Raw genomic sequence first — 13,905 nt, 5'->3', positions numbered from 1 at the left:
GCTTTTTCACAAAAAGGAGGGCCATTTTCAAAGCAATTTAGCTGAGCATTTTGGCCTGCCTGAAAACTGCCCAGTATGTGTGAATTTCCATAGAGCATATATTTGTAGCTGAGTTGCTGGAATTTTCAACAGTGGGCATTTCACTTGCACAAACAGCAGATGCACTTTTACTAAAACATATAACCTTAAGCTAGTTCATTTTCAGAGAGAACTACATAAAGTAGTTTATCTTTGCAAATAACTACAGGTACAAGCAGTAAAGTGCCCTCCGTGCAAACAGACGATTTAGTAACACATGGGGGGGCCCTTTTACAAAGGAATGTGACAAAACGAGACCACCGCCAGGGTAGAGCGCCCCTGCTGGTAATTTCAGATCTGGTGCGTGCCCGTAACGCCGTGACAAATTATTTTAAAAATTTTCTACTGCATGAGGTGTTTCTGGCATTTGCTGACTGGTCACCACGTGTGTAGTGCGTGAGCCCTTACTGCTAGATCAATAGGTGGCGTTAAAGGCTCAGGCCAGACGTGGTAAAAACTGGCCCAGCGCACGCCAAATACACGTGCCTACACTACCGCAGACCACTTTTCACCGTGCCTTAGTAAAAGGACCCCACAGTACGCACATAGTGAAATTTAATCATACCTGATAATTTCCTTTCCCTTTAATCCAGCTGCATCATCCTGACTGATGGGCACAGTTATTCCTTCCTGACAGCAGAGGAAGGTAAAGAAACTGATCTTTCCCAGTGACATTACATAAGTACATAAGCACTGCCACGATGGGAAAAGACCAAAGGTCCATCAAGCCCAGCACTCCGTCTCCGACAGCGGCCAATCCAGGCCCCAAGAACCTGGCAAAATCCCAAAATTTAATAACGATCAATGGACTTTCCTTCAGGAATCTGTCCAGACCCCCTTTAAACTCAGCACGGCCAGCTGCCGTCACTACCTTCTCCGGCAATGAGTTCCAGAGTCTAACCACATCATTACTGGTATAACCTGCAGGTGCTGAGTGAAAAGTTCCAGTATGCTTCTGCCAAAGCAGCAAAACATCCCAGAATGCACACCCATGCCCCATCAACCAAGGGATCGCAATTCTATTTTCTTGTTTATTTTTTTAAATTGAAACAGCACTGGAGAGAAAGACAGAGAGCCCCAAGAGCCCCGGTAGCCACAGTCTTCTGAGGGCTCAGGATGATGAAGCTGCACCAAACGGAAAGAAATTAACAGGTATGACTAAATTTCACCTTCCATTTAGTCCAGGATGCATTATCCCGACTGACAGAATGTACCAACAGCAATACTCACAGAATGACAGCCCTTCCAAAGTCCAAAAGGGCGCTGGTTAACATATACGATCACTACCTTACTTTACATTGTTTAACTGTATTTTACTGACCTGTAGTCTGCCCTACGGTATTGTGTAAGCTACATTGAGCCTGCGACTAGTGGGAAAATGTGGGGTATAAATGTGTTCAATAAATACATAAATAAAAATCCAGTCTGTAGTGCTTCAGAAAGGAATGTAGCGATGACCATGTTGCCATCCGATGTCCATCTTGTGACTCTGGGAAATCTAGACTGCCTATTTGACTGACTGTACATTTGTCCTTTAGATTGTAAGCTCCTTTGAGCAGGGACTGTCTATGTTAAATTGTACAGCGCTGCGTAACCCTAGTAGCACTTTAGAAATGTCAAGTAGTAGTAGTAAGTCACTTAACCCTCCAATGCCCCAGGTACAAATAAGTACCTGTATATATCTTCAAGTCCTTACTCAAAGCCCATCTCTTCTCCCTTGCTTTTGGCGCCTAACCACCTTCCCCATTCATGATACCTACTCTGACTTCATAGCTTGTTACCTTTAGATTGTAAGCTCTCTTGAGCAGGGACTGTCCTTCCCCATGTTTTAACTTGTACAGCGCTGCGTAACCCTTGTAGCGCTATAGAAATGCTAAGTAGTAGTAGTAGTAGTAGTAGTAACTCGAACAACCTGGATTGGTGTTTGTGACAGAAACATGGTTACAATCAAGAGAGGATCCAGTCCTCTCACCAGGATATAAATCACACATGTATTTCATGCATCCAAAAGATGTCTATTAGATTGTAAGCTCTTTGAGCAGGGACTGTCTTTCTTCTATGTTTGTGCAGCGCTGCGTATGCCTTGTAGCGCTATAGAAATGCTAAATAGTAGTAGTAGTACTTTCTTGTAACCAGAGCTAATAGTGTGATGTCATAATGCCTCAGTCCACCAATAAGAGCCAACCTCATCAGTGATGTTACAATGGCTTGATTGTCCTATACTTGGCTCACTTTTATTACATAGCTCTTTGAGCAGGGACTGTCTTTCTTCTATGTTTGTGCAGCACTATAGAAATGCTAAATAGTAGTAGTAGTAGTAGTATAATATGTAAGCCGCATTGAACCTGCTATGAGTGGGAAAGTGCGGGGTACAAATGTAAGAAAAATAAAAAAAAATAACCCAAAGTGAAAAAACTCTGGTGCGCATAACGCCAGTACAACAGGGATGTTGGAGGACTGAGAATAGGAGAACTTCCTATAGATAAGAGAATACAATGAGGAAGCAAATGACCATCAAGTCCAGCAAATTTGTCTTTGCTTAGTGAGACAGCAGCAGCCTCCAGGGCCACCTTTCATTGTTACAGGTCATCATCATGGCATTGTCCGCCATCACCCGGACCTCTTTTCCCACAACCAGGGATAGGAAGTAAAGCAGAGCCAATCCGACTGCCCAGACCTCCAGATGGTTGACGGACAAAGAAGCCTCTAGTGGGAAATAGCACCTCTGCACCAATCAATTCAACCAAGGATACTTGCCTCAGTGGCTACCACCACCCAATCCAGTGGGACCAGAGGAACCCCAGATGATGATGGGGACTGTCCCCCTAGCAAAACAAGATGATGGAGCCAAACAGAGTTCAGGTACCCCCACCCCACACCTTGAGGATGGACTTGGAGGTGGGGCGGCAGTCCTAGTCCTGATCCCCAGCTCCAAAGGGGTTGTGTAGACTCCTGCTGCACCAGGAGAAACACTGTTTGCACTCAAAATGGTTGGTTTTCCTGCCTCTGGGGAAGGAATCTCCACAAACGTCTGGGCCCTTCCCTTGGATTGTTTCTGAAGTTGGAAATAGTTTGTCGCAGGAGGGACATCACAAGCTGGCATCTATACTGAGCTGCTGGCTCCTGCAGATCATGCTGCCGTCCAGTTCTCATGTCCAGCCATATAGCTGGCATACTGAGACCTGCTGGTTTGAACAGGCCAAATGAGGCCTGGTACTCCAGTGTTCTTGCCATCTCCCTGCTTGCTCCTCTAGGTGTGCGAATGCAGCTTCTGTTTTTATATTATTTTATTAACAGCTTTACTCTCTATGCAGAGGAAAAGCTAGATCAGGCAAAGCCAGCCAGTTTGCAGGGGAGCATCCAAGGTGGTGCAAGGGCAGCATGGGGACTCACACTGCACCCCCTATGGCAGGGTCCTGGGGCCGAGCTGTAAGCCTCACCCAGTGGTTGCCCGCAGATGGCAACTGAAAGCAGCAGAGATGAACTCCACGCTTGCCCAGGTCCTGCATAAGCCTGCACTACAGGGAGCTAGACCAGGGACCAAGAACAACCTAGTCTCTGCAGGAGGTAGAAAAATACTGGAACTTTCCACTAAGCACCAGCAGGTTATACTGGTGATGTCACCAGGAAAGATCAGTTTCTCTACTTCCCTCTGCGGACAGGAAGGGATAACACCCGTCAGTGAGGATGATGCAGCCTGGATGAAAAAGGAAGCCACGATTCATTTTTAAGCTGCCAGGTGGATACTATTAGTCCCAACAATACAATGCTTGTAAATTTAAGCCCATAAATGTGAAGCATACCATTTAATATGTCAACTCAATCCTTTAGCAATGGCGTTCCGCCACACAAATAACAGACTAACAGGAGACTTTTTCAGGTCAATCTGACAACTTCTATCCAGTACCTTGGATCCAAGGTTCATCTGTATCACATCCCCCTCATCATATCAGAAGCTGAAATCTCAAAAACGAATTGGCCACCAGCGGGTGAAAAGTCAAATTCAAAAAAACATAACAGCACACTTCTATATCTGTTCACATCAAAGCACTGCTTGAACCTTCAAACAGTTCTCGCTGTCCGTGACCCATGAATGAAACAAATTACGAGTCATATCTAGCCTCAAAATGTAATTTATACTCTCTAATTCTTTACATGGGGGAGAACAGGACTATTAATGCTCCTGAGCTAAACAGTAAGCCTAAACTTGATGGATTTTCTCCCAAGATATAGAGGTTAAATCTTCAGCCGTTACAAACAGACAATAAAAGCCTAGTAAATTAAATTGCATATATAAATGAGCTTAATTTGTTCCATCTGCACACTTCTGCTTGCTTAGTTTATAAATGAAAGCATATTTTGCAGACTGGCTGAGGATAACTAGTCTCCCTTTCCTTCCCACAGGTTGTCTGTCCACAAAGTCAGCATCTGCTTATGCTTTAGGAAAGCTTGCACAGAGCCCTAACGCATGGTTTTCTGCATCAGTCCCCAAATGTTTTAGCAAAGCAATAGGGTGGAATCCTAAGCACTTTGGAAGACCATCAATTTTGGCTAGTCCACCTAGAACAGAAGCGGCTCTGCTCTCACACAGAAAGGCAGGGTCTTTTAAGACATCCCTAGTATAAAAGCACATCTTTTTCTTCGACATACTATTACTTAACATTTCTAAAGCGCTACTAGGGTTACGCAGCGCTGTACAATTTAACATAGAAGGACAATCCCTGCTCAAAGAGCTTACAATCTAAAAGACGCGTGAGCAGTCAGACCGATAGGGGCAGTCAAATTGGGCAGTCTGGAATTCCTGAAAGGTAAGAGTGCCGGGGGTCACGGAACTAGTTAGCATGGAGGAGTCTCGTTCGTTATCGGAATTGTTAACATATAATGGAATACCAGAGAAATATAGTTCTTCCTCATCCTAGAAGCACAACAGCCAAGATTTTAGTTGTACTGAGGTCTCATTTTGTAATGAAATCTATGATAATTTGCTGGAGATCAGCTACATTCCTTTACTTTTGGAAGATGTATAGATTTGTTTCAGATACAGTGTGTCGAGAAAGCTACACAAGGAAAAAAGAGACAGCAAGTGTAGTCACAATTTCTTAAAATGCTTGAGACCTATACGATAAGAGAAGAGGGGATATAGGATGAAGGTGAAAGGGGACAGACTCAAGCATAACCCGAGGAAATGAAACAGCTTTCTGGTGGAGGTGGTAGAAACGAAAACTGTATGTGAATTCAAGAAATCTTGGGACAAGTACATAGGATCTGTAAGGAAGAGGGAGGGATTGTAGAAGGCCGGGATGAGCCTACTGGATAGGCCATGTCATCTTTAACTGCCCTCATTTTTCTCTGTTTCTATAACAGACGGAGGCTCATTTTCAAAGCACATAGTTTACTATCAAGCTTATTTTCGAAAGAGAAGGGCGCCCATCTTTTGACACAAACCGGGAGATGGACGTCCTTCTCTCAGGGTCGGCCAAATCGGCATAATCGAAAGCCAATTTTGGGCGTCCTCAACTGCTTCCCATCGCGGGGACGACCAAAGTTCCCGGGGGTGTGTTGGAGGCGTAGCGAAGGCGGGACTGGGGCATGCCTAACAGATGGGCGTCCTCGAGTGATAATGGAAAAAAGAAGGGCATCCCTGACGAGCACTTGGCCGACTTTACTTGGTCCATTTTTTCTTATGAGCAAGCCTCAAAAAGGTGCCCGAACTGACCAGATGACCACCGGAGGGAATCGGGGATGACATCCCCTGACTCCCCCAGTGGTCACTATCCCCCTCCCACCCTGAAAAAAACAACTTTAAAAAGTTTTTTTGCCAGCCTGAAATGTCATACTCAGGTCCATTGCAGTAGTATGCAGGTCACTGGTGGGGGGAGGGGGAGGTATTTGTGTGTCAGCGGAGGCACAGCGAAGGCGTGGATGTCCTTCTTTCAAACATTTTGGACGTCCTGAACTGCCCCCCCCCCCCCCCCAGAGACGGTCAAATTTCAAGGGAGTGGAGTGGAGGAGTGGCCTAGTGGTTAGAGCACTGATCTTGCAATCCAGAGGTGGCCGGTTCAAATCCCACTGCTGCTACTTGTGATCCAGAATCCAAATAAATAAAGGGGATGTCGGAGGCATAGCAAAGGCATGGACGTCCTTCTCACAGAAACATCCACAATCTGGATGTCCTCAACTGCCGTCGCAGGGATGGAGACATAGCGAAGGATGTCCTTCACCCATACTCTTAAAAAAAAAAAAAAAAAGACGTTCCTGACGAACACTTGGGCGTTTTCACCTGGACTTGTGTTTTTCTAAGGTTGTAGACTGCAATTTATTTATTTAGACGGCTATTAAACACACAGCTTGTCTGAATGTATGAAGCCGTCTTTGGCATGCGCAGAGCAGCCACGCATAATGCTTGGCTGCTCTGCACTGGCTTCCCCTCCTTAGGAAGGAAATCGTGTGCAAATGAGCACATGCTATTTCCTTCATGCATGCCCGTTCCTTTCCGGATCGGTAAGGGAAGGGCTTTTTCCGTTCAGTTAGTGCAGCTGGCAGAAGGTAAGGGAGCTATGTACCTGGGAGCAATTTGTGAAGTCCTCTGCAGTGCCCCCTAGGGTGCCCGGTTGGTGTCCTGGCATGTCAGGGGGACCAGTGCACTACGAATGCTGGCTCCTCCCACGACCAAATGGCTTGAATTTGGTCGTTTCTGAGATGGGCGTCCTCAGTTTCCATTATCGCTGAAAATCAGAAACGACCAAGTCCTGGGGACCACCATCTCTAAGGTCGACCTAAATTTGCTGATTTGGGTGTCCCCGATCATATTATCGAAACGAAAGACGGACGCACATCTTGTTTCGATAATACGGGTTTCCCCGCCCCTTGCTGGAGCCGTCCTGCGAGGACGTCCCCAGGAAAACTTGGGCGTCCCTTTTGATTATGCTCCTCTATGTAACTGTGTAAGTCTATATGCTTTGAAAATGAGCACCATGGCCTCCTAGTGATCCACAGATTATAGAAACACGGTGTGGAGAAGAAAACCTGACCCTGACCAAATACAGTGCTATGACATGAAGAACCATCAAAACAGCACATGTCCTGTATATCAGGTGCGGTAACACTGTTCAGTGACGATCATATGAGGAGAGGCTTGCTGACCTGAACATGTATACCCTGGAGGAAAGGAGGAACAGGGGTGATATGATACAGACGTTCAAATATTTGAAAGGTATTAATCCGCAAACGAACCTTTTCCGGAGATGGGAAGGCGGTAGAACGAGAGGACATGAAATGAGATTGAAGGGGGGCAGACTCAGAAAAGATGTCAGGAAGTATTTCTTCACAGAGAGGGTGGTGGACGCTTGGAATGCCCTCCCGCGGGAGGTGGTGGAGATGAAAACGGTAACGGAGTTCAAACATGCATGGGATATGCATAGAGGAATACTGTGCAGAAGGAATGGATCCTCAGTAGCTTAGCTGAAATTGGGTGGCAGAGCAGTTGGGGGGAAGAGGGGGAGGTGGTTGGGAGGCGAGGATAGGGGAGGGCAGACTTATACGGTCTGTACCAGAGCCGCTGATGGGAGGCGGGACTGGTGGTTGGGCTGGGCAGACTTGTATGGTCTGTGCCCTGAAGGGGACAGGTACAAATTCAAGGTAAGGTATACACTTATAGGTTTCTCGTTGGGCAGACTGGATGGACCGTGCAGGTCTTTTTCTGCCGTCATCTACTATGTTACTATGTTACTATACCCGGACACAGTCAAAATGTGATAAATGAAAATGCAAGAATTTCCTAAACCAAACCATCCACTCTCAAGAGGCTACTAAAATCAACAGGTTATATGCAGTCAATTAAAGGAGTTTAAAACTGTACACCAACTGGAAGGTTATTAAAGAAATAAATACACTGCAGTCACGAGGGAAGCGTCTAGCTTTTTTTTTTTTTTTTTATTATTTTATTTATATATTTTACATTTAATACACAAGCATCAACTTGCATGAGTAACATGAGAGCAAAGTAAATTGACAAACATTTCTATAAGAAAAAAGAAACATTTTAAATTCTCATCTTAGACCACTAAAAAAAAAAGGAACGGGGGAGGATCTAGAGAGTTATGAAGAACTCATTATATACGAATATTCAAAAGAAATAAGGCCTGGACGTTAAAAGCCACGGTATTATACATTTCTCTCAAAACTTCCACCTGAGGGTGCCTGGGCAATTTTTTTCAAATCAACGAAACTCTTTAGCTGTTGCGGATCAAAAAAGGTATACTTATTCCCTTTATATTTTAACAAACACTTACAAGGATAAGATAATAGGAAAGTAGCACCTAGTAGCTTAGTCTCTTCTCTCAGTGCAAGGAATTTTCTACGCTTATCTTGAGTTGTTCTTGTTACATCTGGGTATATCCAAACACGAGCACCCAAAAATTCTTTTAAGGCATTTCTAAAATACAGCTTGAAAATAGAATTAACATCTCTTTCAAAAACAAAGGATACCAACAAGGTAGAACGTGTTTGGACTTCCGTCAAACTCTGTTCCAAGAATAAAGTCAAATCTTGTAATCCTTTTGATTGTACATCTTGTTTCTCTGATTTTCTCTTTTGCTCCTCTGTTTGCGGTAATGGAAGATAATACAACTTATTAATTGGAGGGATCATTTCAGAGGAGAAATTAAGAATCTCAGTCAGGTATTTTTTAAAGAGTTCAAGAGCACTTAATTCCTGGATCTTTGGAAAATTTACTATTCTCAAATTAAGTCGTCTATTATAATTTTCCAGTTGGTCTAATTTATTATGTAAAATAACTTTGTCCTTAATCAAACTCTCTGTCACATTTTTTAGAGTATTAATGTCTTGTTGAAAATCTTTTCTCTGTGAGTTTACCTCTTGACGCACTTTCTCAATTGCTTCGCTGAGAGAGTCCACTTTAACCACCAGGGAAGTGGTTTCTGTAGCAGTTTTCAGAGTAGTTCTGTTTAAATGTTGCAACATTGCCCAGATACCGTTCAGGGTCACCTCTGCGGGAGTCGAAAACTCCTGTTGAATTTCCACTGCAGCCTTTCCAGGAGAAGCGCCGTCCAAAGAGTAGTGCTCGGCGCCGCTTTCGGACGTCGTTGAAAACTCCGCCTCTATCCTGGATTCTGCAGGGCACGGAGGGGGGTTGAGATCGGGTGAGGACAAAGTGGTTTCATGTCCCAGCGTCTAGCTTTTAAGACTGAGTTCTGGCCAAACATTCACCATCTATAAAATTATCCTACATCACCAATTGCTTAATTCAGGAAATCACAGTGAACACCCCACCCAAAGAAAACGAGAGTCAGTGAATGTATAATTTCTTCTTATTTATGAAAGTTTACATACAAGTACCAGTACGTGAAATTTCATAAATAAGAAATAAGTTTAAATCCCTCTATAAGGAAAAGGCAAAGATGCTTTATCACTAATTACTAATAAAGAAATTTAAAAAAAAAAACACAAACAAATTAAGCATTTGGGTCATGTCAGCCCACAAGTAAGATGCGATGGAAATATAGGGGAAAGATCAGAAATTGGAGATACAATCACAGGAAATAACTATGAAAAGGCAGAGCTTGCACTCATAATCGATACTCTATCATGCTCCAAACGTATTACTTCCTAGTAACTGCTGCACTAGGCTTCTTTTTACTCTCTAGTACAACTTTCAGCTGCTCTGGGTCAAAGAAAACATCTAGTATTTTAATTATACATTTACAGGGAAAACACAACATGCCAAGCGTCTAGAAATACTTTTCTCTCTTTCTGAGTTTGCTTAGTAACATCGAGAAATAGCCAGATCCTTTGACCCAGAAATAAAGGTTGAAATCGACAATAGCTATTATAGCTTGACGATCACATCTACATCCCGGGATGCTAAGAGGGTTGCTCTATGCACTTCCTCTGCAACAGATTGTTCTAACAAGGCATTGACATCCAAATCATCAGACAATAACCCTAATCATCAGACAATAACTGCATGGATGAGTACCAGTTTCACGGAGTTGCAAAACCTCTAATACCGCCTTTCTGTGGGTTTTGCAACTACATTCAAAGTGGTTTACATATTACAGTGGTGGAAATAAGTATTTGATCCCTTGCTGATTTTGTAAGTTTGCCCACTGACAAAGACATGAGCAGCCCATAATTGAAGGGTAGGTTATTGGTAACAGTGAGAGATAGCACATCACAAATTAAATCCGGAAAATCACATTGTGGAAAGTATATGAATTTATTTGCATTCTGCAGAGGGAAATAAGTATTTGATCCCCCACCAACCAGTAAGAGATCTGGCCCCTACAGACCAGGTAGATGCTCCAAATCAACTCGTTACCTGCATGACAGACAGCTGTCGGCAATGGTCACCTGTATGAAAGACACCTGTCCACAGACTCAGTGAATCAGTCAGACTCTAACCTCTACAAAATGGCCAAGAGCAAGGAGCTGTCTAAGGATGTCAGGGACAAGATCATACACCTGCACAAGGCTGGAATGGGCTACAAAACCATCAGTAAGACGCTGGGCGAGAAGGAGACAACTGTTGGTGCCATAGTAAGAAAATGGAAGAAGTACAAAATGACTGTCAATCGACAAAGATCTGGGGCTCCACGCAAAATCTCACCTCGTGGGGTATCCTTGATCATGAGGAAGGTTAGAAATCAGCCTACAACTACAAGGGGGGAACTTGTCAATGATCTCAAGGCAGCTGGGACCACTGTCACCACGAAAACCATTGGTAACACATTACGACATAACGGATTGCAATCCTGCAGTGCCCGCAAGGTCCCCCTGCTCCGGAAGGCACATGTGACGGCCCGTCTGAAGTTTGCCAGTGAACACCTGGATGATGCCGAGAGTGATTGGGAGAAGGTGCTGTGGTCAGATGAGACAAAAATTGAGCTCTTTGGCATGAACGCAACTCGCCGTGTTTGGAGGAAGAGAAATGCTGCCTATGACCCAAAGAACACCGTCCCCACTGTCAAGCATGGAGGTGGAAATGTTATGTTTTGGGGGTGTTTCTCTGCTAAGGGCACAGGACTACTTCACCGCATCAATGGGAGAATGGATGGGGCCATGTACCGTACAATTCTGAGTGACAACCTCCTTCCCTCCGCCAGGGCCTTAAAAATGGGTCGTGGCTGGGTCTTCCAGCACGACAATGACCCAAAACATACAGCCAAGGCAACAAAGGAGTGGCTCAGGAAGAAGCACATTAGGGTCATGGAGTGGCCTAGCCAGTCACCAGACCTTAATCCCATTGAAAACTTATGGAGGGAGCTGAAGCTGCGAGTTGCCAAGCGACAGCCCAGAACTCTTAATGATTTAGAGATGATCTGCAAAGAGGAGTGGACCAAAATTCCTCCTGACATGTGTGCAAACCTCATCATCAACTACAGAAGACGTCTGACCGCTGTGCTTGCCAACAAGGGTTTTGCCACCAAGTATTAGGTCTTGTTTGCCAGAGGGATTAAATACTTATTTCCCTCTGCAGAATGCAAATAAATTCATATACTTTCCACAATGTGATTTTCCGGATTTAATTTGTGATGTGCTATCTCTCACTGTTACCAATAACCTACCCTTCAATTATGGGCTGCTCATGTCTTTGTCAGTGGGCAAACTTACAAAATCAGCAAGGGATCAAATACTTATTTCCACCACTGTATATACAGCTACTTATTTGTACCTGGGGCAATGGAGGGTTAAGTGACTTACCCAGAGTTACAAGGAGCTGCAGTGGGAATCAAGCCAGGTCCCCAGGATCAAAGTCCGCTGCACTAACCACTAGGCTACTTCTCCACTAATAGATTATTCCTTGATGAATGGCCACGCACCCTAGACATTTTCAAGTTATACCTATATTCAGAGGCGCTGCTGGATACACTTGTATTACTAGATGGTTCAAGTTATACCCGATATTTCTGCACTATGTTTGGCAGACCAACTTATGTGTTTCTTGGTTGGATCACACACTTTGTGGACATTTGGGGGCAAGTCAATGACTGGGCACTTTTGCTTAGGCTCATCAGGGCGTGGGGTAGGCGTCTATTTTAAAAAGGAACCTAGGCATTTAGGTTGTTATACAATTCTAGAATAACTGGCTATCAACACGCCTACAATTTAGGCACTCAATGTACGCCAGTCCCACTGGCAGGGATGTGCCTTATTGTATAGTATTCTGTATGTTACATGCGTAAGTGAAAGTCCCTCCTATGTCCTACCCACTATGCAAGTTTAGCAGCTACATAAGTACATAAGTAATGCCACACTGGGAAAAGACCAAGGGTCCATCACGCCCAACATCCTGTCCACGACAGCGGCCAATCCAGGCCAAGGGCACCTGGCAAGCTTCCCAAACGTACAAACATTCTATACATGTTATTCCTGGAATTTTGGATTTTTCCCAAGTCCATTTAGTAGTGGTTTATGGACTTGTCCTTTAGGAAACCGTCTAACCCCTTTTTAAACTCTGCTAAGCTAACCACCTTCACCACATTCTCCGGCAACGAATTCCAGAGTTTAATTACACGTTGGGTGAAGAAAACTTTTCTCCGATTTGTTTTAAATTTACTACACTGTAGTTTAATCGCATGCCCCCTAGTCCTAGTATTTTTGGAAAGCGTGAACAGACGCTTCACATCCACCTGTTCCACAATAGTGCCAAACTGGCATGTACACAATGCACATACATTAATGCATGTGGCAATAGAAGTGCCTAGGTTATAGATTTACCCCTGCAATGCTCCAAATCGTGTCCCAGATTTCTTTTTTAAAGCACTTCTGTAGCCAGCACAGTTGCCAATTGCAAAAGTGCTTTTGAATAGTGACCTCAGATTATAAACCAGAGAAAGCTGAGAAGTGGTGCATTTCAATTGGTAATGTAGCAGGTCGCAGATAAATTATCAACTGTCAGTATAAAGCGAGCATTAACACGTTCCCATTTCTAGGTCCTCAAAGCTCGACAGAGTTAACGGTGATTAGCAGTCTCCGGAAGTCATTTACAGCCGCTCAAGAGTGGATGTAAATTTTTATGCACATATAAATAGTCTAAGCTCCGCCTTTGAACACCCCTACGCCAAAGTCACAGAGAAACATGGTGGGGGAGGGGAGGACATTTTATACATGTATATATAGAAATACATACAGAAAAGTCTTCAATATTACCCCATAAAAGCCCAATAATGGAAGCATGGCCTAGAACCCAATAAAGTAGAGGGCAAGAATGGCTGCTTGTCGCATCTTCCGCATCAAATGCGCCAGATTAGAGATGACAAAACAAAAGTACATACAAGAAGATTTTTTTTCCACAGAGAGATACATACCAACAGGGTGTATACTTTATGCCAGTGTTTCTCAACTTCAAGCCAAGTCAAACAAGTTTCAACCAAATACTCCCAAACTCTGATCTGCAGCAGTGCCACTGCTAGCTTTGCCAGTCCACCTCCTCTGATGTAATCTTTCCGTGTGGCGCGTGCAGGGAAAGGGTGTCGTGCATCTTTTCTGCCATTTTTACTACCGATACCGCCACTGCAGACTTGGGAAGGCAAAAATCCCAACGACAGCTGCAGTGAGCCAGAGGGAAAGATAACGGTTGGGATTGGGGAGGCAGCAATCTCTGCGGAAGGGGTAGTGGGAAAGCATGGTTGGAGCGGAGTTGGTTTTACCTACCCCCCCTATTCTTGTCTGCTCCTCTAGCCTCCCTTTCAATGGGCTTATTTTGGTCATTATCCTTCAGACCCTAATCTTTGGCCCTACAGTTTTACCCACCCTTCCTCTCTTTATCTGATGTTTCTTTAAGAAGCCCCTTGACTCCAGAATATT

The 13,905-nt window shown here is 44.2% G+C and overlaps 1 protein-coding gene across 3 annotated transcripts in view; it reads right to left on the bottom strand.

Annotated features, from left to right (window-relative positions):
* Positions 1 to 13,905, bottom strand: part of NFYC (nuclear transcription factor Y subunit gamma) — a 64,499-nt gene that overhangs the window by 25,389 nt on the left and 25,205 nt on the right. The gene's annotated exons all lie outside the window — the stretch shown is intronic.

The sequence above is a fragment of the Microcaecilia unicolor genome, chromosome 11 (assembly GCF_901765095.1).
Source record: "Microcaecilia unicolor chromosome 11, aMicUni1.1, whole genome shotgun sequence".
Lineage (NCBI taxonomy): Eukaryota > Metazoa > Chordata > Amphibia > Gymnophiona > Siphonopidae > Microcaecilia > Microcaecilia unicolor.
This window is presented reverse-complemented; position numbering and strand designations above follow the sequence as displayed.